We start from the raw sequence: 27,624 nt of genomic DNA, 5'->3' as shown, positions 1-27,624 counted from the left end.
TAGTTCTCCGGCTGTGATCGAGGGGTCTAGGGCACCGTAGGAACCCCCCACGGCTACTGCTAGTTGTTGTTGTTAGGTTCAGGGGTCTGCAATCCGATAGCTGCCAATTTCTCTGGTTTTCTGGACTTAGCTAGTATTTCTGTTTTTGCCTCCTACGGTGACTCATTCATAACAGTTGTGGCTTTTCTATGATGCCTCTGCGGACACCTATTCATTTGAGGGGTATTGATGCTACTCCTTTGGCGGAGAATAAACCTCAGTTTTGGACCCAGGTGATAATGCGAGTTGCCCCAGACCACCAAGAAAATTGTAAATTTTTGGTGCTGCATAATTGATTTTTGATCATCTATCTGGATGATATTTTGATCTTTTCAAATGATTGGGATTCTCATGTGGAACACGTCCGGACTGTGTTCCGGATTTTGAGGGAGAATTCCCTGTTTGTTAAGGGATCGAAATGCCTCTTTGGTGTACAGAGGATTTCATTTTTGCGATTTATCTTGTCTCCGTCGACTATTGAAATGGACCCGGCCAAGGTACAGGCCATTTATGATTGGGTTCAGCCTACTTCTTTGAAGGCCCTCCAGAAGTTTTTGGGTTTTGCTAATTTCTATCATAAATTTATTGGTAATTTTTCTGGTATTGTCAAACCACTGACTGATCTGACCAAGAAGGGCGCTGATGTGCTGAATTGGTCTCCTGAGGCTGTCTCAGCATTTTTGGAGCTTAAGCGGAGATTTACTTCAGCTCCAGTTTTACGGCAACCTGATGTCTCACTTCCATTTCAGGTGGAGGTAGATGCTTCTGAGATTGGTGCAGAAGCTGTTTTGTCCCAAAAAGACCCTGTGACTTCTAAGATGAATCCCTGTGCCTTCTTTTCTCGAAAGTTCTCCCCATGTGAACGCAACTATGATGTGGGGAATCGGGAATTGTTGGCCATGAAATGGGCATTTGAGGAGTGGAGACATTGGTTGGAGGGAGCTAGACATCAAGTTGTGGTCCTCACCGATCACAAGAATTTGATTTATCTGGAGTCGGCCAAACACTTGAATCCTAGACAGGCTAGATGGGCCTTGTTTTTCATGCATTTTAATTTTGTGGTCTCTTTTCTTCCGGGCACTAAGAATGTTAAGGCAGACGCCCTTTCTAGGAGTTTCTTTGCCGATTCTCTTAATGTGACCGAGCCTACTACCATCCTAGGTGAGGGGGTAGTTCTTTCTGCCATTTCGCCCGATTTAAGACACGCCCTGGAGGAATTTCAGGAGGATAAACCTGAGCGTTGCCCTATGGGAAAATTGTATGTTCCTGACCAGTGAAGAAAGAGAGTGATGTCTGAAATTCATTGCTCTGCATTGGCTGGTCATCCAGGTATTTTTGGTACCAGAGATTTGGTGAGTCGGTCTTTTTGGTGGTCGGCCTTATCTCGTGATGTCAGGAATTTTGTACAGTCCTTTGGGACTTGTTCTCGGTCTAAACCTTGTTCTCGCTCTAGTGGGTTGTTGATGCCCCTGCCGGTGCCCAAGAGGCCATGGACCCATATCTCAATGGATTTTATTTCTGATCTTCCTGTCTCTCAGAGAATGACTGTTATCTGGGTGATTTGTGATAGATTTTCGAAGATGGTCCATCTTGTACCACTCCCAAAGTTGCCATCTTCCGCTGAGTTGGTGCCCTTGTTTTTACAACAGGTGGATCGGTTACATGGGATTCCTGAGAACATTGTGTCCGACAGAGGAGTCCAGTTTGTATCCAGATTTTAGAAAGCCTTTTGTTCCAATCTGGGAATTCAGTTATCCTTCTCCTCCGCGTTTCATCCCCAGACAAATGGACAGACTCAGAGAACAAACCAGACCTTGGAGTCTTATTTAAGATGTTTTATATCTGCTGATCAGGATGATTGGGTCTCATTTTTGCCCTTGGCCGAATTCGCACAGACTAATATGCTAGTTCTGCCACTTTGATGTCACCCTTTTTCTGTAATTTTGGGTTTCATCCTCGATTCTCTTCAGGGCAAGTGGAATCTTTGTCCTGCCCAGGTGTGGACACTGTGGTTGAGAGAATGCAGCAGATATGGGACCTAGTGGTGGTTAAGTTGTCACTCTCTCAGGAAAAGGCCCAGCGATTTTCCAACCAGCATAGGACCATTGGTCCCCGGTTTAAAGTGGGTGATATGGTTTGGTTGTCATCTAAGAATATTCCTATGAAGGTTGCATCTTCAAAATTTAAGCCAAGATTTATTGGACCTTATAAGATTTTGGAGATTCTTAATCCTGTTTCTTTTCGATTGGCTCTTCCAGTTACGTTCAAGATCCATAACGTAATTCACAAATCTCTGTTGAAGACATTTGTTGAGCCAGTGGTTCCTATGGCAGCACCTCCTGACCCTGTGTTGGTTGAAGGCAATGTGGAATATGAGGTAGAAAAAATACTGGATTCTCGTTTGGTTAGACGGAGACTCCAGTATTTGGTCAAATGGAAGGGTTATGGCCAGAAGGATAATTCTTGGGTCTCTGCCTCTGATATTCATGCCAATAGATTGGTTTGTGCTTTTCACCGGACCCATCCTGATCGGCCTGGTGGCGTGGATGAGGGTTCGGTGACCCCTCCTCAAGGGGGGCTACGTTTGTGAGTTCTGGACTCATTGCTGGCCACCTTAGAAGTCTACAGTGCTTTCTCTCAAACCATTTTCTAGTGCTTTTTGAAGTGTGTTTTGGGTCATTGTCCTGCTGGAAGACCCATGACCTCTGAGGGAGACCCAGCTTTCTCACACTGGGCCCTACATTATGCTGCAAAATTTGTTGGTAGTCTTCTGACTTCATAATGCCATGCACACGGTCAAGCAGTCCAGTGCCAGAGGCAGCAAAGCAACCCCAAAACATCATGGAACCTCCGCCATGTTTGACTGTAGGGACCGTGTTCTTTTCTTTGAATGCCTCTTTTTTTCTCCTGTAAACTCTATGCTGATGCCTTTGCCCAAAAAGCTCTACTTTTGTCTCATCTGACCAGAGAACATTCTTCCAAAACGTTTTAGGCTTTTTCAGGTAAGTTTTGGCAAACTCCAGCCTGGCTTTTTTATGTCTCGGGGTAAGAAGTGGGGTCTTCCTGGGTCTCCTACCATACAGTCCCTTTTCATTCAGATGCCGACGGATAGTACGGGTTGACACTGTTGTACCCTTGGACTGCAGGGCAGCTTGAACTTGTTTGGATGTTAGTCAAGGTTCTTTATCCAACATCCGCACAATCTTGCGCTGAAATCTCTTGTCAATTTTTCTTTTCCGTCCACATCTAGGGAGGTTAGCCACAGTGCCATGGGCTTTAAACTTCTTGATGACACTGCGCACGGTAGACACAGGAACATTCAGGTCTTTGGAGATGGACTTGTAGCCTTGAGGTTGCTCATGCTTCCTCACAATTTGGTTTCTCAAGTCCTCAGACAGTTCTTTGGTCTTCTTTATTTTCTCCATGCTCAATGTGGTTCACACAAGGGCACAGGACAGAGGTTGAGTCAACTTTAATCCATGTCAACTGGCTGCAATTGTGATTTAGTTATTGCCAACACCTGTTAAGTGCCACAGGTAAGTTACAGGTGCTGTTAATTACACAAATTAGAGAAGCATCACATGATTTTTCGAACAGTGCCAATACTTTTGTCCACCCTCTTTTTTATTTTTGGTGTGGAATTATATCCAATTTGGCTTTAGGACAATTCTTTTTGTGTTTTTTCATTTAAGACAAATTAAATGAAGATAATAATACCAAAGAATTTGTGTTTGCAATCATTTTCAGGAAGAAACTGAGTATTATCTGACAGAATTGCAGGGGTGTCAATACTTTTGGCCACAACTGTATGTAGTATGTATGTAGTATGTATGTATATTGTATGAATGTAGTATATATGTAGTATGTATGTAGTATGTTGTATGAATGTAGTATATATGTAGTATATATGTAGTATGTAGTATGTATGTATGTATGTTGTATGAATGTAGTATATATGTAGTATGTATGTAGTATGTATGTATGTATGTTGTATGAATGTAGTATATATGTAGTATGTATGTATGTATGTTGTATGAATGTAGTATATATGTAGTATGTAGTATGTATGTATGTATTTTGTATGAATGTAGTATATATGTAGTATGTATGTAGTATGTATGTTGTATGAATGTAGTATGTATGTATGTATGTTGTATGAATGTAGTATATATATATTATGTATGTAGTATGTATGTATGTTGTATGAATGTTGCATATATGTAGTACTGTATGTATGTAGTATGTATGTTTGTTTTTTTTTACATTCAACACATTAGCCGGATGATGGGACTACTACTGTCCCATCAGTGGCTAATGTGTCAATCACTGTCATTGTAGCAGGCATAGCCCGATGGGACTTGTAGTCCCATCGGACGATGCCTGCACACACACACAACCCCCGGCAGGCCCGCACAGACCCCCGGCAGGCCCGTACAGACCCCCGGCAGCCTGCGCAGACCCCCGGCAGGCCCGCACAGACCCCCGGCAGCCCGCACAGACCCCCGGCAGGCCCGTACAGACCCCCGGCAGGCCCGTACAGACCCCCGGCAGGCCCGCACAGACCACGCATCATGATGCGCACAGACCGCGCATCATGATGACATCAATTCAGCAGCCAATCACAGCCACAACACTGACTCATTGCATTATGGGAACTTCCGATTCCGGTATCCGGTATTGTAAAAATATCAGTCCTCGGTATCGGAATTCCGATACAGCGAATATCGGCCGATACCCGATATTTGCAGTATCGGAATGCTCAACACTAGTGATGACAGTTTTCACATGTACTGGTGACAAGGGTACCCCGCGGCCTCTATCTACCTTTCAGTCCAGGTATTATGCACTGTTTGTTTATTTAAATTTGCACTTTTTACTTTGCCTAGATATGTTGTTATCTAGTTTGACTATATACTGGTATAACATTGGTATTATACATATTATTTAAAAACCAGTCTTTAGGTATATGTTTACTATGTACTCAATTGTACAATTATGGGCAGCATTGGCCAACAGGGTATCAGTGTCCTTTTTCGCTGATTGTGTTTTTATGATTTTAAAGTACATCATATTTGTACCTTGCCTTCCACGCTAATAAAGCAATTTTATATTTGACATTCAGTTGTGTTTTTGGATTCGTCCTCCCCCTTATGTTGTGCATGGTTTTGCAACTGGTCATATATAGTCCTTGGGTGTTCATGTTGGTGGCTAATTATATAATATTACACTTGATATTTTTATTAGAATTCCCCACATGTCTTATAGACCAGGTTCTACTACCTGTTTTATTCATTATCATGTACTGGTGACACTAGTGAAGAAGCACTACCGGAAGCGCTGTTCCCTGGCGGCAGGTGCTGAAGATGGTGGCTTCATTCTCCCTTGGTCTGCAGGATTTAACCGCCATCAGGGAAGAATGGGCTTTGTTTTCACCACCTGCCACCGTGTAACTTCACTTTCTGGAGCGCTTTTTACCTGCAAGCCACTCGTGTGTAAATGGTGCAGCACATGGCTGGCACATACGTGCCGTATACACAAAGACACACTGACATGGATATTTTTGGTACAGTGTTTTGCCATACCGGACATATCCTGGTGTTTTTGAAAACTACTATAACCTGTCTGCATTTTTGGCAGCTATAAGATGCGGCCACTGCCTTTGAGGGATTATCTGCAGTAGTCACAACTGGATAATGCGATACCACTGTCCTGCTTGCTTCATCGCTCTACTGCGCAGGCGTACTCTTGCTCCCTGATGAGCATAAACCAAACTCCGGAGGTGTGCACGCGCTGGGCCTCAATGTCCTTTTCTGGCGCTTGACCACTGGTTAAAAAAGTACAGCTGAGCAGTATAGTGTTGCATCAAACTGAATGGTGGCAGCGCACAAAAAATATTTTATTGCCGGGCCACGCACATGCAACTCCCATCTGACATGATCGCCTCACGCACTTGGGTCCATTTTTTGCTATTTGAACCTTTGTTATGTGACCGGGTTGAGAGAGACAGAATAATAAAATGCTTCAGATAACACCAGTCATTGGCCACATCTTATAGCTCCCATAAATGCTGCCAGGTTCCATTACATGTTTGTGTGACATTTCTAATTTTTTTTTTTTATTTGCAGATTTTTGGCCACAGGAGAGAGCTACACATCCCTACACCTCCAATGTAGAGTTGGTAAATCCATCATCTCTCAAATTGTGAGGTGCACATGTGCCATCATCTGGCAGAAGTTGCAGCCCATTGTGATGCCTTTCCCAACCGAGGAGACTTGGTTGCAGGTTGCAGCAGGCTTTCAGTCTGTGGCCAATTTCCCAAACTGCATAGGTGCAGTTGATGGTAAACACCACGATCAGAATCATGCTTCTTTAATTATAAGAAGTATTTTTCGGTGGTCCTGATGGCGGTGGCTGATGCACATTACAAATTTGTTGCCACTGACGTTGGTCCTATGGCAGTACTGGGGATTCTCGGGTGTTGCGAACATCACAGATTGGTCAGCAAATTCTTCGAGATGGCTGAACGCTCCCAGCCCCAAGACCTTTGCCGGGTTCCACACATCCAGTGCCCTTTGTGATAGTATCGGATGAGGCGTTTCCCTTAATGACAACCCTGCTGCGCCCATACCCACGAAGGGGACTGAATGCCCGGCGGAGGATTTTTAATTATCGGCTGAGTCGTGCACGCAGATATGTGGAGTGCACCTTCGGGATCATGACTAGTCAGTGGAGGATCTTTCACACTGCCATCCAGATGGATACTGACACCATTGACACTGTGCTTAAGGCCTGCTGTGTACTCCACAACTACACTCATCAGTACAGTACTGATGTAGATGTGGAGTACCAGCAGCCACAATTTAATCCAGTGCGCAATGCGGGAAGGCCATTCAACTTGGGTGTGCATGTGAGAGAAACTTTTGCTGACTATTTTATGAGTTCTGAAGGTGCCGTGCACTGGCAATACTCCTGTGCCGGTGTTGGGCGCCCTGAACAGCAGTGAAGGATAGAAGAAGATGGAGCAACACAAAAGAAGTACCCTTCATTTTTTTGAATTTGGTTTAAAAATTTAAAGTCACTATGTATTTTGATGTAATAAAAATTTTTACATGTTAATTTCAGGTGTGTTACGTTTTATAATTTACTGAGTTGGTTCCATTTTTTAACTTTACACAGTGCAGTGTACACATACTATCAAAACTCTTCTCCATCCCGTATTCCCAGGCCCAGATTAACATCATACATTTTGTGAGGGAGTCAGCTATTGCTGAGTCTTTTTCTAGAGTGGACACTCTGGGTCGTGGCACCCACACACTTAGGTCAAACTGACCTTGTGATGAACCACCCCCGATACAGTGAGTGTCAGTGGCAAGACCAAGGGGGTGATCCACCATGACTGCTGTAATCAGACCGCTGTCTACTGGAAGACACGAGTGTGAGTGTCTGACTACAGGGTATGTGCGGGAAACAATACATAAAGCGTGATCACAGTGTTTCTTCAATAAACATGGTCACATGGTTTCATCTGGATGTACACATAGTTACTGGATAAAGACAAGCACAGCTAGGTGCTTGCAGCGGCATGACTAGGTCCAAGGCATGATACGTGCCAGGTGGCACACAAGTGTTTCAACAAGGGCTATATGGCATTTGTTTCCGGACATCTGGCAACTATCTTCAGCATCTGGACATCAGATTGTGGACATCAGCTCCGGGCGTCAGGCCGCAGTCATCAGGCTCAGGAGCTCTGGCAGTGATCAGCAGGCTCCGGGCATCCGGAAGGCAATCCAGAGTTGAGGCAAGGAGGCACGACATATTTCAACACAGGGTGTGTGTTAGAATACACGCCAATGTCCAAGGCAGGTTTCCAGGTAGGGTGTGTGGTAGGGGGCACACCGTGGTCCAAGTCAAGGAGCGTGATAAGGAATACGCCAGTGTTCAGGCTAGGACAAGGGCCTGCTCATGCTAGGAGGCACGCCAGGGTACAGGAGAGGGCCTATGCGTGCCAAGAGGGCATGCAATGCACAGTGCAGAGACAGCATGGGTTCAAGGAAGCACAGAGCACGGATGGGGCACTGGCTAGCTGGTCAGGCAGAGGCTCAGACAGGAGGGCAACACTTTAGGCGAGCACGGCTGAGGCACAACAGGCGGACACAGTTAAGTCACTGGCATGACACATATCCTCCATCACATAGTCACTTGCACATATACAATCACACATATCCAACATAACATAGTCATGCACTCATATAGCCATGACAAGAAAGTAGAACATATCAAAAATTTTTATTCACAAGCAACAAAGCATGACAAGCATAGTCATTTCTTCAAAATGTATACATAAATTATGGTACAAAAATTTGATATTTGTGAATATCACAAATTTGTAGAGGACAATCATGCGATAGTTTTATACTTTTATCCATACAGGGCATTTAAGAGAGTTTGGAGACCTCTTTTGCATTCTCATTGTAATCAACACCTATTTTCTCTCATTGGAGCATTCAGCATTATCAGCGCTCCTGCCACAGTGCTGAGCAAGCCTTCAAAATATGTCTATTTTTGATAGAACCGAGGTAGAAAGGTTAACATTATAACTAGAACCAACTGGGTGTCTACAAAACATAGGATTATAAGTATTGATACTCTGGACAGTATCCGTATGCATATGATGATGATGACGGTTCGGAATTTAAGGGGGCTGGTGTTGAGGGTCCAATCCTTTGGGTTGGTCCAAAGTTTGAGGGCTGCTGGGGTGCTTGTGTGGGCCGAAAGAGTCCGAAAAGACCCATAAGGATGTTATTGTATGGTGCGATTGGAGCCAGGCTCATAAAAATAGACTGCCTATCCGGCGTCAGTGAGAGAGCCTTATTAGCTATCATTAAGGCAAAAAAGTCAAAGACATCCTCTGAAGTTGTTTTTTTGAGCAACTCCAGAGTCTCTGTTGCGGCTTTGACCGTTTTATCCTCAATTTGTTTTTTTGTTTTTTTCTTGTTTGGCTCACCTCTCACCAGATAGGCAGTTCGTTCGGTACCAACCGCTTCTGCGGAGACAGATGCTCCAGCAGCTGCAGATGGGCCAGCAGCTTCAGATGGGCCAGCAGCTGATGAAGAAGTTGCCCCAGCAGAAGCGGTTGCTACAGATGACGAAGATCTGTCAACAGCTCCAGAGGAACCTGCCTCATCTTCGGACTCTTCCTCTGCAGGACACATGTTCCCTTGAGTACTGTGGAAAAGCAAAAACAAAGAAATAATTAGTGTACTGTATGTATGCTGTGTATGACCAACAGTTTATAAGCCGAAAAAAACTCGATGCGCCAAAATTGATGAACACTTTTGTGTTTGCATGATGATACAATACATCAATACAGTGTTCTAGTTATCTGGCAGAGACAGAGTGCCAACACAAGATAACTATACATGGATAACTATACATGCTGTGGTGTGAAAAGACATGCCACATGTACGGTAAAGCCACATATAAGGTAAAGCATGTCTAGGTACTTCAAAGATTTTACGCAGAGTGGCTGCGTGATTTCCCAAAATCAAAACCCAATTTGCATTAACATCGTGCCACTGCGTATTGAATGCTGCAGCTGTACGCAGCATTCAATAGACAGCCAATAGTGGTAAGCCACATTGAAAGATAAAGGATATATATCATTAACAATTTCCTTTTTTTATGGGAAATAGTTACCTCCGCAATGTACAGCTGGTTACAAGGAACTGCAGCTCTTCAAAGAAAGGTAAAGTGTGCCTCCTAGGTGGTGAAGACCCACTTTTCTGCAAGCTTGCCATGTATTTATGAAATCGATCCCTAACGGACCGCCACCTCTGCTTCAAATCTTTTTCTACAAAAAGAGAAAAAGAAAACATAAATTAATTCACTATCCCTTTCTTAACAAATCTAATCTAAAGTGTACAATAACATTATAATTACCGATTTGCAACTGCTTAGAACTTGGGAATGAATGCCATTCTGAGTAGAGGTTCACAAAGATCTTGTTCCAGCATATTTCTTTAAAGTAACGATCTTTAAAACTGTCCTCTGCCTGGTCACATATTGTGGGATATTCACGGACCTACAATGTATAGAATTATGTCATTACATACTATATCAAACCCGCAAATTATCTCCTAAACTTATTTCAAAATATTCTTAACTTAAACCCCTACTCATAACACAGCCATAAACATAACCCTAAACTAACCCCAATGGTCACACATCGTGGTTCTGAAGGGAAGTAGTGACATTTTTTAATGCATATTTTAATGCAATGTTATGCGGGTGTTAGGTTTGCGTTTGTGCAAACCTGATGTTCGTAAACATTATAAACACAAAAGGGAAAATTTAGCCTCCAAATTTTTTTTGTAATTTGCATGGAGTACACGAATACCTCATATGTGGGAGAAACCACTATATGTGAGCACTGCAGAGCTCAGAAAGGAAAGAGCACAGTTTGATTATCAATGGCAAAATTGTTTGGTGAATTGGAACTTGTGGGGTGTAAATTTGACCTCACAGCATAGCCTATGACGCTCTCAGGGTCCAGACATGTGACTGTGCCAATTTTTGTGGCTGTAGCTGCGACAGTGCAGATGGCAATCCCGGACATACACACATACATTAATACATTCACTTTTTCCCCATTATGTACCTATGGGCAAAATTGTTTGGTGAATTGGAACATGAGGGGTTTAAATTTGACCTGACAGCATAGCTTATGACGCTCTCAGGGTCCAGACGTGTGACTGTGCCAATTTTTGTGGCTGTAGCTGCGACGGTGCAGATGGCAATCCCGGACATACACACATACATTAATACATTCACTTTTTCCCCATTATGTACCTAGGGGCAAAATTATTTGGTGAATTGGAACATGAGGGGTTTAAATTTGTCTTGACAGCATAGCCTATGACGCTCTCAGGGTCCAGATGTGTGACTGTGCCAAATTTTGTAGCTGTAGCTGCGAGGTGCAGATGGCAATACACACATACATACACACAAACATACACACACATTGAGCTTTATAAAGTAAATGTGCAACCCAAAAAAAAATTATTTTGACGGGTGGTCCCCCCATATTTTAGGGGCATAAAGGCTGTGCAGAAATCTGGGGGCTGATATTTCCAACATTGGAAGGGGTTAATATCAATGTCCCCTTTCCCAGGCTATGAATATCAGCCCGCAGCTGTCTGCGCAGCCTTTCTGGCTCTAAAAAAAGGGGGTCCCCAAAAATGAAATGACGTGTGGGTCCCCCATATTTTAGGACCAGGAAGGCTACGTAGACACCTGTGGGCTGATATTTACAACCCGGGAAGGGGTTAATATCAATTTCCCCTTTCCCAGGCTAGGAATATCAGCCCGCAGCTGTCTGCGTAGCCTTTCTGGCTCTAAAAAAAAGGGGACCCCCCCAAAAAAGCCAGAAAGGCTACGCAGACAGCTGCGGGCTGATAGTCATAGCCTAGGAAGGGGTCATGGATATTACCCCCCCAGCTACAACCCGCAACCACCCCAGAAATGGTGCATCTATAAGATGCGCCAATTCTGGCACTTAGCCCCTCTCTTCCCACTCCCACTCAGCGGCAGCGGGATGTGGGGTAATAAAGGGGTTAATGCCACCTTTGATTGACAGGTGACATTAACCCCGGTTAATAATGGAGAAGCGTCAATAAGATGCCGATTCATTATTAATCCCATATAAAAAAAATTTACAAAAACACTGACACAATAAAAAAAATGTTTTTAATGAAATAAAAAACAATGTTTTTAACAATATTTTTATTTCACAGGCAATCTAGTGCGAAGCCCTCAATCACCTGGGGAAAAATTTAAAAAAAACCCAATTCTATACCTACTGTTCCGACGCAGTCCATTTAACAAGTGTCCCACGACGATCTGCCATGGAGAACAGTCACATCAGGAGATGTGACCGTTCTCCATGGCTGCAGAAACACACTGACAGGAGCTAAGCTCCTGCAGAATGTTACTGCGCATGCGCAAGAGTTTACCGGAGTTCACTGACTCCGGTACTCTCGCTTTATGGCATTGCTGCGTGGGAATTTTCTCACGCAGCTCAAAGCCGGAAAGCGAGGTCCCGGAGCGACCGAACTCTGGGAAACTCGGCGATACACTGCAGGAGCACCGCTCCTGCTAGTGTACCGCCCGAGGACAGCAGAGATCGCCACGGGACACTCGTTTGTATTTCTGCGGACAGGGAGTATTTTGGTGCTTTCTTATTTTATTTTTTCCCTGGGTGATCGAGGGCTTCGGGGACCAAGATGTGCTGTATGTGGTGAGTATGTATTCTATGTTGTATGTCATGTCTGTCATGTATACATGTATTGTATGTTGTATGTCATGTATGTGTTTTGTTACATGTTTTCACACTTTCATTGTGCTCGGTCGCCACAGGGACTACTCTCCCATCCTATAGGCGGATGGGAGTAGCAGTCCCATGCGACGATTGAGCACAATAGGGGGCCTACCGTCCCATGGACAGTCAGGACGCACACAGACTGACGCACAGACTGACACACACACAGACAGACACACACAGACAGACGCACACACAAACATACAAACATACATACCAAATCTATCAAACGCCCTACGTCAATGTCCACGCGACGGTATTCCATTATGGCGACGTCTTCTTCCCTACACTACATTCCGCCCACACACTTCCTCTTCCTCCCACTGACATCACTTCCTTCTACAGCGGTTTTGACACCCCAAACCGCAGCAAAAACCGCAGATCTTTTTTCATCTGTGGTTTTGCTGTGGAATACACTGACTCAATACAAGTCAATGGGTGCAAAACCACTGCAGAACCGCAAAAAGAATTGACATGCTGCGGAAAAAAATGCTGCGTTTCCGCACATTTTTTTCCGCAGCATGTGTACAGCGGCTTTGAAAACCCATAGGCTTACATTGCAATGTACACTGTCTGCGGAACTGCAACAGATCCGGAAACCAAAACTGCTGCGGATCCGCAGCAGAATCCGCAGCACCAAAACCGCTGCGGATCCACGTGTGCACATAGCCTAAGAATGAGGTCACCCAACTTAATGCTATTAATTTTCTTTTGCAGCTTATTTAAGAATGCAATATGCCTTTTATTGGGTACATATATGTTTACCACTGTGCAGAGCCTATTATTAAGGAGACATACAAGGATGTGGAATCTTCCCAAGGGATCAATGGTCTCACTGAGCAATTGGAACGGGACAGCACCGCTTACCATAGTAATGACTCCCGCTTTCTTTGAAGGAGCTAAGGATTTGAATAGTTGGGGATATAGTCCAGTCAAAATACGGTTTGACCCGGAACACATTCCAAGAAAGCATTTTATGATTTTTTTTATTACTATTATATGTGGGGAACAACATATTAAAAGTTTTCCAAAAATTGATCACCACAAAGGTCCTGTAGCTTTAGATTACAGAAGAGTTTGCATTTTGTATACTACATATTTTCATATAACAATTTTTATACAAAGTTTTATACTAACTACATGGACAGGCAAGGTCATGACGTCATCAATGTACATTTCTAGAAATTATAGAATTAATACACAGTGCATTTTAAGACCTACTTCATCACTCAATAAGCGTGTCAGGTCAATAGTCACTATGTTCATCATCAGACACTGCTTCCTCACTCATATTGTCACAATGCCCTTCTTGACATGGTCCGCATACCCGTGAACGGGTAAGTCCGTTGTAACAGGGTCTACCCAGGCTGGGGTACCTCTTTCAGTATCACCCCGTGTTTTCGGAGGTCTGCTCTGTGTTGGCTGGAGTCTGAATGAATGACGCTGGCTGGAATTCCTTGGTTACATGGGCGCATATAAAAGATCACTGCTTCTCCACGTATTTCCAGTCTGACAACACTTTACTCACAGGACACAGAATATATCACACAGATACAAAGGGTAGGCCAATAGAAAAGCGGCAGGAGAGACATGCATTACAAAAGCCGCCGGTGGCCGGAGCCTGCTGATGTTTACTGTGGGAATTACAAAGGTGGGGGGAGGGCGGACAAAAGGAGAATATCGTGTCCCCTCTGCCCAGGGGCGCAGCCTGTGGGCTGATGCATTAGGGACATGCATCTCACATAGAACCTATTATACATACATATAACTGCACAACATATTGTGGGTGCTAACTGGTTCTGTAACACGTAACACGTGTCTTTTGCAAGTGCACTGAAGTGAAGTGTACAACAACCACGAGAACAATTGCAGTGAATTATTTTCAGAAGTGTTTCTGGCGCGGGTGAAGTATCCATCATCACTGGAACTAGACTGTTGCTCTGCAATTCCCATCCCCATTCAGTAGTGTCCATGGCCTCACCATTGTCCACCCAAAGCATCACTTGGAGGTAACTCCGAAGGGCATGGTACTTCGTTGCAGAGGAGGTCGGTGGCAGTCGTTCAGGTGTAACAAAGATTTTGGCTGAACCAACTTTTTTGCAGAGAGTAGAATACCTCATTGCAGACAGATTGTCTCCAGGTTTGCCCCCGAACAATGCCACCATAGCTTTACACCCAGCGTCTTCAATCTCAGCTCTGTTTTTGTTAGGTGTGGAAAAGATTTTAGCACAGCTATTTAAGACCGAGTCTCCCTTCAAAACCTTGTGTAGACCGAGTTTTTTTCCAATTCCAAAAACCGCGGAAGTGGTATCGCAACCCGTGAATGCATGAAGGAACAGAAGACTGCTGCAGACATGGTTTCCCAGGAACTTCTTCATAACCTTAATGTCGTATACTGTTGCAGGACTCCCTTTATCCGAGTAGAAATAAAGCTTGTTGCCATCGCTGGTTGACGCGTGATGAAGTAACAACACCAAAAGATCTGTATCTTCACCAATGAGACTAGTACTTTTGTTGGATGACATTGACACTGCTGCCTTAACAATCTCCACATCTGCATCCCCCTCTGATTGTATTACGTGGCAACCTCTGTCATTCATGCGCTGTGAAACGAGATTGATAAGAGACTGTTTGTTCTCCACATTCGAAAGGAAGTCCTCATTTTTCCCGACAAATTTCGTTCCTTCAGCAATGTTCACTCTGTTACTTGTTCGTTTTTTGCGCCATCGCTGATGGGTAATGTCCTTAGTCTTTGGTCCTCCAATGTAACCATCAAATACTATCGTAGCCTTACCATAATGATTTAGTGTGAAAGATGCATAGTCTTCAGCGATTGAATAATATGTCTTTCCTTCTGACCACTTCAGTCGACAGAGAAGAGAACCTCAGTCAAGAACATAATGTTCCACTTCTGGTACATCCTTGAGTACTGCGTCATCTGAACTCTGTTCTTTTATAGCAGCCATCAGTTGTGCTTTGTTTGGTTTGCGTAAGAGATGTTTTGCCTCAAAGAGGGATGGTGGGTATGGTGAAAGTTCATAGGCCATCACCTCATCAAGGGAAAGATCAGCAGTTTGAGACACCACAAGAAACCTTTGGAACAAAAGAGCGGGTCTATTGTTTTGTCCTTAGCAACGTCAGTAGCCTCACTGGATGCCAGGGTCTTGGCTTTCATTGACCGCTTGTACATAACTGAAAACAGTGATTGACCCTCCATTGTTGCCACTATTTCTCTGCCAATGGTGAACAGGTTATGGACATTCACATGCTTATTTGCATTGACACCGGTGATAATGTTGCGAAGAGACACTTCATCAGAGATATTTGAAAAGGTCTCGAGTGTATCTGCAATTTTCTCCAGGTCTTCATGATCTCTTCTCGTCCTTGACATTCTTGCCTCCTTGTGTTGTTCACTGGTGACAAAGCTCTGGCGAGTGAAACCCTGCATTGCATCATTGTAGGAAGAGGACACTGGCACAGACAGTCCACAAGGCCCTCTGATGTTCGGACATTCCACTTCCTCTGGTGAGTCCTCCTGCAGTTTTTAGGGAGCGCATCAGAGCTTGCTCGATGACTAGGTCGCAACCCAGGCCTGCCAGTACTGATCAGTCCGCCTTACAACATGCAAGCCATTCATAAATCTATGGAAGACTGATGGCATATCATCTTCCAGAGTGGTCATAGACTGGAGGTAAAGGTAGGCGGCCTTCACATAGTTCCCATGCCCAGCAGCTACAAGAATGGGCAAACATTCGGCTACAGCATGAAGGTGCATCAGCCAGGATCCTGTACGATCGGCCTCGATAAATTCCCTTGCAGTTCCAACTATCTGTTGGTAATTCAGCCATAGTTTACTGGTGCGAGAGTGAGCGGATAATCCGTTTCTTTTAGTGGACAAGAGGTGGACAATTTCACTAAGGCAGGTAGAAGTGATGACCGAATTCAAGTCACTCTCCCCTGTCAGTGTCCGAGCATACAACTACTCAAGTTCTTGCAACAGGTCTGCAAAACCGGGATGGTCGCAAAGTACTTTGTCTGCAACTTGCTGAGGAAGACACTGACCAAGGAGGAGATGGCCACAAACTGCACGCTGAACTGCCTTTCCAGTCATGATGTGTTGCACAGCATTGTCACCGTAAATTGTGTTCCCAAGATCTCTTTGATTCCTCTCCCATCCATCAACGTTCCTATGGCACCCATAAGATTCATCAATGTGTGGAAGCTCCCCAGCATCAGGACAACATCTCGAACCGGGCTGTCTTAAGGCACCTCGTGTTTGATTTCTGACGCTTTCCAGTAGAGTGGCTGATCGAATGTAACAACTGCAGCGGATCGGTGTTTAGCAGCAAGGTTGCACAGATACTCAAGAGTAGAGAAGATGCATGACTTGTCTCCGGAATACATATCAATGATGGGCAGGAAGATTACCGAAGACAACCCGGATGATCACAGTCTTTATGTAGCATGTGCATCATTCCATTCCAGCTCGGTGCAGGCGGTTTAAATCGTAAAGACATCTCCCACAATACATCAACACGATAGTCAGTGGCGTCGAGAAATGGCAAGGGCTTGAATTTTATTTTTTGGCGAGTGTGTTTTGCGAAACGGTATTCCTTTACATCAATTCTGCTTTGTTCAACTATCTCCAAGTCTGCAGTCTTCCGTCTGAGAACAGTGTGACTGACCTTCCTTCCTGGAGTCACAGTAGCTACCATCCCCATGCCATGGAAAGTCCCCTTCCCAACTAACGTGATGATATTATGATCGACGTTGTCCGCAGCGAACAGCAGTGCCGTATCCAGTCTGTCTATGGTACCACCGAGTACATCCTGGCCAACAGAAGCGGCAGCGTTTTCCTCGAATCGCTGAACTTCCGAATATGATGAACAATATCCCATCGTTGAGAGACTGTCTACAAGAAATCGAGACCTGAAATGATGATGGAGCTGGACTGCTAACCCAAGCTGCAATGGAGCTACTACAGCCCTGGGACGTACAGCCTGAACAACTAATTGTCCAATGCTTGCGACCTTCCTGTGAATGTCCTTTCCAACGAAGAGGGTTTTGAGCAAGCAAAGCAAACTCAGGGGGGAGATAATCTAAGGCAGACTGACATTCAAGCGAAGAAGTCTTCGGATATTCATCGGTTGAAATGGGATCTTAGACTTGATATCGCTCTTGATTAGTTTGGCCACAGTCTCTATGATGGCTCTCTTCTGGGCTTCTTCATCCGTTTCCTGACTACGGAAATAGTCCCTCAGGATTATTCTGGTCTTTTCACGGAACGTTACAATGTTAGGCAACCCTTCACACTCTGCTATGAATAGCGAATCGCCATACCTCTCCTCCAACCTATACCTCAGCCATTTATTACTATAGGCAGCACTGTCTCCTTCTACAAGATACTCCATCATCTTTTTTGCAAGATCTGTGACAGTCAGTTGCTCTTCATCATTGTCCTCCAGAAATTCACACATTCTCAAGAACGCTTGCTCTTGTTCCTTGTTCATCGGCCTCCCTACCTTCCCCGGTTTCTTTGTAGTAGATCCACCACCATGACGCATAGGAATTCCGTAATTTGTTTGAAAGTTAATGTCACATGTATGATGATACAGACAGTCTGCAGCATGTAAGTCCTTCCCAAAGTATGCGATTCTCCCTTGAATGGTGATTGCCCAGTCATCATTACGCTGTTTGCAATGTGACAAGATGGACCTTACAAATCCATCCGTTTTAACAAAGCTATAGTCATTGAAATCACTACTAGATCTTGTCTTCACCACTTCATGTCCACAGAACAAACACTGCGTCGTGTTATCATAGGATCCAGTAGACAACCGTGTACCTCTCTTGGCAGGTGAACGATGAACGGAAGAAGCTTTGTTATGCAAGTCTATTTGCTTCTTGTTTATGTAGTTCATACAACATCTCTTGTGCACCACTGCTCCAGCAGCTACCACAGTGCTAATGTCCCTCTCAATACTGGCTTTATTGATCCCTTCAGCTTCTTTCGCACCAATCACCACTCTTTCTCCGTCATCTTCTACTTCATGGCTGCATAAGGGGCAAGTTTCTTGACTTTCCATCATTCTCAGCTCTGTAAAAGAAGATAAATAAATCGTTAAATAATAAATATAATAATAGTAGTAATTGTAAAAGAAATATGATAGACACTGAAAGGCGAGTCGCATTTAACATTTTACAGCTTTGGCGGCCATATTCTTTGACGTCACATTTGGACCCTTTGTGGTAACTCTATCTTGGTATACTTTTAGTATGTTTTTCCCTACATGTAATACTACCAAAATAAACAATAAAACGCTTTCTTGGAATTTGTTCAGGATAAAGGATTTTTTTTCGGATTTTGACTGGACTAATAGCTTTTATGGTGGGAAGATTGGCTGGTGATTGATTGCCATCCTGACCTCCTGCAGACAAACGACATCAGAATGAATATGGTTAATTTCTTTCCAAACTGCGAACCTCTTGTGAGAACTATTAAGACACCTAACATTGTAGGACAATATTTTCATGAACAAACAAAGAACAACATTTTAACAGAAAAAGAAAACAAAACCTAAACAAATAAACGATTGGTCTATAAATATAGGCCTTAAAGTTAAGACCCCGTCACACACAGCACGATGGCTAGCGAGATCGCTGCTGAGTCACAAGTTTTGTGACACAACAGCGATCTCACCAGCGATATTGCTGTGTGTGACAGGTATCAGCGACCGGCCCCCCTGCCGGGTATCGCTGATCGTTCTGGAAAGCCCTGGACATTTTTTTGCTCATTGGTCTCCCGCTGGCCAGCACGCATCGCTGCGTGTGGCAGGCGGGAGACCAGCGATCAGCGAGCTGGAGCTGGCATCCAAGGTAAACCGTGGGCTTCAAAGCACCGCGCGGCGCTTAGAAACCCGCTGTGTACCTTAGATACCAGCGCGCTGGTGCAGGGAGCTGGTAAATAAGGTAAACAGCGGGTTTCTAAGCACTGCTCTGCGCTTAGAAACCCGCTGTTTACCTTGATTACCAGCTCCCTGCACCAGCGCACTGGTATCTAAGGTACACAGTGGGTTTCTAAGCGACGCCCTCACTTGTTACCTGTGTCGTCGCTGGTCCTCATCGCTGGTGAGATCTGCCTGTTTGGCAGCTCACCAGCGATCATGTAGCGACACACCAGCGATCCTGACAAGGTCATATCGTTGTCGGGATCGCTGGTGCGTCGCTATGAGTGACGGGGGCCTAAAAGAAAGCTATCTGAGATAGATAGCAAAGAATTCTCCTGGAGGACTTCAATCTCTCTGAAGTCTCACCTAATTTGGGGGAAAAAGCAACAAATTTGTGGCTAAGATTCAGAGGTATTTAGACATCAAAATTTAGTCTATACTAAGAAAGACAGGACGATTAAACTCTCCCCTCTATACCTTGTCTCTAACTGTAGGTTCCTCCATAATAAAATCTAGGAACCTCACCCCCTCCTGAGGCAAAGTAATTGAATAATTCTTGTCGTTAAATCTTATCAACAATTTGGTAGGGAAACCCCATTGGTAAGTGACCTGGATCTCCCTCAGTTTTACAGTAATGTGTTTGAAGGACCAGCGAGCGTCCATGGTGGCTTTTGAAAAATCGGAAAAAATGTTTATGTTGCCATATGGTTCCGGGAAGGAGCCCCTTTCTCTTATGGTGTTTAGAATTTTCTCTTTGGCGCAATAAAAATGCATTCTAAGTATGGTGTCCCCAGATCAGTCTTGCGGTACAGCTCGTGGACATGGGTGACGATGAATATGGGCTAAATTAAGCTCAAGGTCTGTCAGACTAGGAACCAGCTTTTTAAATAAACTTTTCATGAACCCTGAGAGATCATTTGGTGACACCAATTCCGGAATACCCCTTAATTTCTGGTTATTTCATCTGTTTCGATGTTCGAGATCGATTAACTTGTTTTTGAGAAGTGAAAGTTCTTCTTGCAGAACAGCATTCTGTTTAGTCAAAAATGAAGTGTCCTTCTCTACTGTGTCTAACCTTTCCTCATGCTTTTCAAATCTTTTGTTAAAATTATTGCATGTTTCCTGCAAAGTTTTGGTTTGTGTTTCAAAACCTATTTTCATGGCATGAAAGATTTAAACATTCCTGCCAGAAATCCATCTGTAACTTGTTTATTGGAACCCAGGTACTGGTCCAAATTAAGTGTAGAAGGGGCAGCCTCCAACACTGAAGTGGTAGCTGCATGATCCAATTTTACCCTTTGTCTCTCAGGACTATGGTTTGGAGAGTAGTCATCTGAGAGACTATCAAATTTATCATTGCAAGGATTAGGGTTATTCTCGTGGTTACTAGGACCTTTCCTTTTTACTGAAATGGTGGTGTCCATTTCTTCTGATAAAAATTTGTTTTGGCTCAGAGGTTTGGTAAGCACTTTGGAATCCCCTTCAAGTGAGGGTGGATTAGGTTGAGATTTAGTAACTGAACTTTTTTGGAGAGAACCCTCCTTAATAACTTTACTATAAGTCGGAGTGTGGGAATATTTTAAATGGGAAGAAGTCGACTCGTCTCCCTTTAGTGGAGACCTTGATTTAGGTGGGCTCAATAAACTAGGGAAATCATCATGTGACTTTGAAGTGGCTCCCACGTAGGGTAAGCTAGTTTTTGTGGATTTATTTTTGCTTCTCATTTCTACAGAATACATGTTAGAACCAAAGCACCTAAGAAACAATTAAGTACAGTATGTAGGTATACGAGAATTAAATATAACAATAGAATACAAATAGTAATAGAATTGTTGAGTAGTAAAAAAGATACTACGTAAAAGAATTCAGAATTTAAAAAAAAAAAAAAAAAACAGAGAATCCAAATCAACGAGAAGACAGCTTAGTCAACAATTGACTATTATAGCAAATTACTAAATGTTAGGCGTCGGATTTCTGCGTTTACTCTGCAGGGATCCAGACCCTCACATTCTGCAGTCTCCTGCTGTTTATCTACTGCAGAGGAGATTGCAGAGGAGATTGCCTTGCAGCAAATCTCTCCTGAGGCTGAGTCCTTCTGTCCTCCTACTGAGCATGCTCATGGGACGATCTCCTATTGGAGATCGGAAGTCATGTGCTCAGGTCCCGCTCCAGATCTCATTGGTCCATCTCAGAGATCTGGAAGCTTGCAGAAGGTCTCGGCTGCTATAAAAGGCACGCATGGCTATTCCGCCATGCGCTAGTATAGACTTACTTGCTGCTGTGTGTATGAGGACGGATGTATGATTCTGGTGAATGACTCATTATAAAACCCCTTCCCTCTGATATTACGTATGTGGTTAGGGACTGAGTTAGAATCAGCACCAGCGCTCCTGTGTTGCAACATCCACAGCTGCTAGCGTCCGACATTGCGCTTGCTTGTTTATTTGGCATCTCTGTGACTTAACAGAGATTGCTCTGCGCACCTGGGTGACGTTTAACCCTGTGCGCATTACCGCCATATTGCTCCTGCCACCACTTAGCAGCGGTTATATCACCAACTGCACGGTGGACCCCGAGCGGCGAACGCACTTTATTATTATTTTTATTTAGTGCATTCTGCCATTCCTAACACTATTAAAGTTCTCAAAAAGATGAAATAAGCTAAAAAGCAGATAAATACAATTTATCCTTTACAATGTGTGCAGAAGAGATAAACCTCAGACGTATTCCTTTAAGTCAGGAACTCGATAGTGACTAGGAGTCCTTGCAAAAAACAAGAGGGTAGAAAAAGACCTAGTTACACAGGTCAAACAGAACTCTATCCCCCAATCTGTGAATTCTGTAACCCCAGTGAATTAAGGGCACAGTGAAGCACAATGACCTGTAAAATGTTACTCTGCTGAATTGTTTTGAGTCAAAACATGTTGAAGTGAGTATTCCGTCTCTACTAGAGTTGAGCGATACCGTCCGATACTTCAAAGTATCGTATCGGATGGTATCGGCCGATCTTTAAAAAAAGTATCGGTATCGCCGATTCCGATACCGGAAGTCCCATTCAAGTCTATGGGACTTCCGGTATCGGAATAAGAAAAACCCTTTCCTGCCCTTGTACAGCCTCTCTGGGGTCTGTACGCGCCTTTCGGGGGGCTGTGCCGGCCTGCCAGGGGGTCTGTGCAGGCTCCGGTGGTCTATGCCGGCCTGCCGGGGGGCTGTGCCGGCCTGCCGGTGGTCTGTGCAGGCTTCGGGGTGCTGTGCCGGCCTGCCGGGGGGCTGTGCCGGCCTGCCGGGGGGCTGTGCAGGCGCCGGGGGGCTGTGCCGGCCTGCCGGTGGTCTGTGCAGGCTCCGGGGGTCTGTGCAGGCATCGTCCGATGGGACTACAAGTCCCATCGGGCGATGCCTGCAACCATGACAGTGATTGACACATTAGCCAATGATGGGACAGTAGTAGTCCCATCATCCGGCTAATGTGTTAAATGTAAAAAAAAAAAAAAAAATTTACATGCTACATACATACAACATGCATACTACATACATGCTACATTCATACTACATACTACATACATGCTACATTCATACTACATAAATACTACATGCAACATACATACTACATATATACTACATGCATGCTACATACATACTACATGCTACATACATACCACATATATACTACATACATACTACATGCATGCTACATGCATGCTACATGCTACATACATAACACATATATACTACATGCATGCTACATACATGCTACATGCTACATACTACATATATACTACATGCATGCTACATACATACTACATGCTACATACTACATATATACTACATGCATGCTACATACATACTACATGCTACATACATACTACATATATACTACATGCATGCTACATACATACTACATGCTACATACATACTACATATATACTACATACATACATACTACATGCATGCTACATGCATGCTACATACATACCACATACATAACACATATATACTACATGCATGCTACATACATACTACATGCTAAATACATACCATATACATACTACATGCATGCTACATACATACTACATGCATGCTACATACATACTACATGCTACATACATACTACATATATACTACATGCATGCTACATACATACTACATGCTACATACATGCTACATATATACTACATGCATGCTACATACTACATGCTACATACATACTACATATATACTACACGCATGCTACATACATACTACATACATACTACATGCATGCTACATACATACTACATGCTACATACATACCACATACATACTACATATATACTACATGCATGCTACATACATACTACATATATACTACATGCATGCTACATACATACTACATATATACTGCATGCTACATGCATGCTACATACATACTACATACATACTACATGCTACATACATACCACATATATACTACATACATACAATACATTCATACAATACATACATAGACATACAGTACATATAACATAGAGTAACATACTTACCAATACTTGTCACATTGTTCCCCGAAGCCATTGTCTTTTCCGGAATAAATATTAACATAACAAACCACAAAAATACTCACCCACGCAGCAATGGCATAAAGTGAGACTAGGGACTTTTTTTTTTTTAAGTGGCGGAGGAATACAGTGCGGAAGGATACCTACCTTCCGTCATTGGATTCCTGCAGCCCGTAGAGAACGGCAGCATCATCTGATGCTGCCGTTCTCTACCCAAGATCGTCGTGGGACACACTCGTGGACTGCTTCGGATCGTGGGTGAGTATTTTTGTGGTTTGTTATGTTAATATTTATTCCGGAAAAGACAATGGCTTCGGGGAACAATGTGACAAGTATTGGTAAGTATGTTACTCTATGTTATATGTACTGTATGTCTATGTATGTATTGTATGAATGTATTGTATGTATGTAGTATATATGTGGTATGTATGTAGCATGTAGTATGTATGTAGTATGTATGTAGCATGCATGTAGCATGCAGTATGTATGTAGCATGCATGTAGTATATATGTAGTATGTATGTAGCATGCATGTAGTATATATGTAGTATGTATGTAGCATGCATGTTGCATGTAACATGCATGTAGTATGTATGTAGCATGCAGCATGTATGTAGTATGCATGTAGTATATATGTAGTATGTATGTAGCATGTAGTATGTATGTAGCATGCATGTAGTATGTATGTAGTATTTTTTTTTTTTTTAACATTTAACACATTAGCCGGATGATGGGACTACTACTGTCCCATCATTGGCTAATGTGTCAATCACTGTCATGGTAGCAGGCATCGCCCGATGGGACTTGTAGTCCCATCGGACGATGCTTGCACAGACCCCCGGACATCAGCACAGCCCCCCGGCAGGCCGGCACAGCCCCCCGGCAGGCCGGTACAGACCCCCACAGGGTGCACAGACCACCGGCAGGCCGGCACAGCCCCCCGGCAGGCCGGTACAGACCCCCACAGGGTGCACAGACCACCGGCAGGCCGGCACAGCCCCCCGGCAGGCCGGTACAGACCCCCACAAGGTGCACAGACCACCGGCAGGCCGGCACAGCCCCCCGGGAGGCCGGTACAGACCCCGGGCAGTCCACACAGCCCCCCCGGCAGGCCGGCACAGCCCCCCGGCAGGCCGGCAGAGACCCCCGGAAGGCCCGAAATGACGGCGCATCATGATGCGCACACACCGCGCATCATGATGACGTCAGTCTGTCAATCAACTTTGAACTTCCGATTCCGATGCCGAATTCCGATATTGAAAAAATATCGGAAGTCGGTATCGGAATTCCGATACAGCAAGTATCGGCCGATACCCGATACTTGCGGTATCGGAATGCTCAACACTAGTCTCTACTTAATTATCCTGGACTCCATGGGCTTCTCAGAGACTCTAATAACTAGGGAATGGGTTCTCCATGGGTAAATAAAAACTGGAACTTTGTAGAGCTTATAAGGATGCTTAGTGTGAAGGCTAAACAGCGTATCCCCAGGGTAAAGTCACGTAATCTGTTAGCATAAAAATTATACTAATAGTGTACAGCACCGCAACTCAGATTAACAAAAACTCCCAGTGCCACAGGGTGAATAACTTTGTGAGTACTGATGCCAGATCCTGTGGTCTGCTGACCTACCAAGTTACCTGGTACCTAGAAGTGGCTCAATAAATCACACAATTCATACTAGGCAAAGTGCACCAGGAAAGGTAGCAATGCGATCCGAAACCCACGATGAGCTCACCCAGGGACCTCAATGATGCAGTTGAACTGGCGGGGAATGGCGGTGTAAGCCGCTTTAAACAAAATCCCTCGGGGCTAAGCCTGTTACCAGGAACAGTGTATAGTTCCACCGGCACTATTTTAACGTGCTGCGGAGGTAGATGCTGGTAATCCTGTACTTGCTGCACCGGAATAGCAGTACCGGACTTAGATGTGCCTCAGATTTGAAAGCAGGCAAAGGTACCTCAAGGCTTGGAGAGCTGATTTGCATTGTATATCCACACCAAAACTCCTGCACTTGTCCGGCAATCCTCGTCTCAGGGAGACTCACGTAACAAAGCGGGATTCCTCCACCGCTCCGACGCAGGTCCAGCTATCAGCTCAGGATGACCTAAAATTTCAAAATCGTCTATGACTGAAGCCTTTCAAGGGTCTCCGGGAAATTGATATGGGTTAACAAATTAATAAAATCAGAAATTTTACTTCAATTGCTGCGTTTCTTTTATAATCCATTTAGAACTACTCTTACATGCTGCGGAAGAATACTGTGGAACCCGCTCTCTGGACCACCAATTTTAACAGGCAAAATCTCGGTGTGCCTCCCTTCTGGTGACAAAAATGTGATAAAAAACGTATCAGGAGGCCAGAAAGAGCAGTATTAACCAAAATCTGAAGTAAAAAGGGTTTGTATTGGCCTTTAATAACCTGTAATTTGTCCCCTCAGGGGCCCACTGCTACAGGTGGTATCCCTCCGCCGGCAGCGTCTGGAAATCTGTAAAATCTTATTTTTGAAGCAAAAAAGTAAATTTTAGATTTACATTGATCCAGGCCGATCAGGAATCATTTCTGGATCAGGCAGGCTCTGAAATATGGACCTCTTCTAGCCGTGAACGTTGCTTTAGTGTTGTCTATCTGGGAACTCAGAACTCCTGCCACCTACATAGCCGCAGTCCAGGCCACGCCCCCATTTTTCTATTATTTCTACAATTTCTACATGTAACTCAAATTGTCAAACAGCAACATAAATCTTAGGTATAAGAATTGGCACAAAGATGAACAGCTCCCAGATATTCTGAGAATAATATCACACTAAAGCCTAAGTGCATCAGATCAAATTGGGAGTAATCACCTTGTGCACTGTCATAAGCCAAGCTGAAGATCATTTATGCTTTTCTTTACTGCAAGTAAACAAAATAAATTATGTATGATTTTTTTTTTAATTATTAGATTATTTCTAGGTGCATTATTTTCTGAGATTGGAAGCAAGGGCACACAATGTGAGCTAAGGGGCCTTGTGTGAGAATTTTGTATAGGCCCCCTATTTAAAGGGGTTTCCGATTTTAATTGCTTTCATACCTATATTCTTGTATTAAGATATGGTAAATAAGGAAAAAAAATAAGGAAAAAAAAAGGAAAAATCAGCGGGTCAAGTGATACCTATCTGTTACTTCTCCAGTCTATGTTTACAGGCCACACAGGTGACAGCACAACTATAACTCACAATAAAACTTGCCAGTCACTGGGTTCAACAGCTTTTGGCATCTTCCATGACATGACGGCTGAGTTCAGTAATTGGCTGCAGTAGTCATGTGTGCAGTAGTCGTGACATCACCACTACAGCCTATAAATAAATACCAGAGTAGTAGCGGATAGGCATCGCTCAACCTGGGACAGATAAGTAATTCTGATTTTATTGTTACTCCCTAGCACAAACCTGCAAACATGAAAAAAATAACACGGAAAACCCTTTTGAGTAGCCCATTTCATACAACCCAACCATGGTGGACACACATCAACCACAGTTACAATCGACATGTCATATATTGTAGGTGTAAATTTCACATCACATAAGTACTGTATTTCACACACTTCACAAGCACAGCGCACACATCAAACATATCACATGTACACATCGCATACATGAATTTAATTTTATGCATAGAGAAATCATCTTCAAACTTCTTGGATTTATTCTTTAAAGAATCTATTTTATTTTTGATGCTCGCTTCTAT

Source organism: Dendrobates tinctorius, unplaced genomic scaffold (genome assembly GCF_039654945.1).
Source record: "Dendrobates tinctorius isolate UK_male_01 unplaced genomic scaffold, ASM3965494v1 ptg000144l, whole genome shotgun sequence".
Lineage (NCBI taxonomy): Eukaryota > Metazoa > Chordata > Amphibia > Anura > Dendrobatidae > Dendrobates > Dendrobates tinctorius.
The sequence above is the reverse complement of the archived record's forward strand: the minus strand, read 5'-3'. Positions refer to the sequence as shown.